Here is a 540-nt window from a genome sequence, read left to right on the forward strand (position 1 = left end):
ATGGAGATAGGAAAGCCAATGGACATTTTACCTGTAGCTGATCCAGAAAAGAATGAAGTACCATTCTCCTCTCCATCAGTTCCAAAGATAATTTCAACTTACAGTAGCCTTTGGGTTGTTTCAGGGACACACATATGGTATCACCAGGGAGATTACTCTTACAGTGTTTATAAAAAGCTTTTACACAATTATTACACTGGAAAAGGGGGTCGTTTTGTTGACATTGCACAAACAATGATGCCTCCGACCCATAGCTGTCACCAACCAGTTCAGGGCATCTCTCTTGTAGGGGAAACCTGTCAATGAGCGTGTAAATGGCACAGTGCCAGATGCAAAATATCATGCTTGGGGAAGTTGTGAGGTTTGGCCCTGTAATGTGGTCTCAATGCTCTCCTCTTCTCTTGCTAACCTCTCCCAATTTCTTTCCCCAAGCAGCTCCAATCCATTTTCTCCATGTTTTCCTTTTTTCCTTTCCTTTATTGTTTGTTCTTTACTTTTTTACTGGACATTGCTGTAGCAGAAGCTTCTGGAACTTACTGA

This window comes from Sceloporus undulatus, chromosome 1 (genome assembly GCF_019175285.1).
Source record: "Sceloporus undulatus isolate JIND9_A2432 ecotype Alabama chromosome 1, SceUnd_v1.1, whole genome shotgun sequence".
Classification (NCBI taxonomy): Eukaryota; Metazoa; Chordata; class Lepidosauria; order Squamata; family Phrynosomatidae; genus Sceloporus; species Sceloporus undulatus.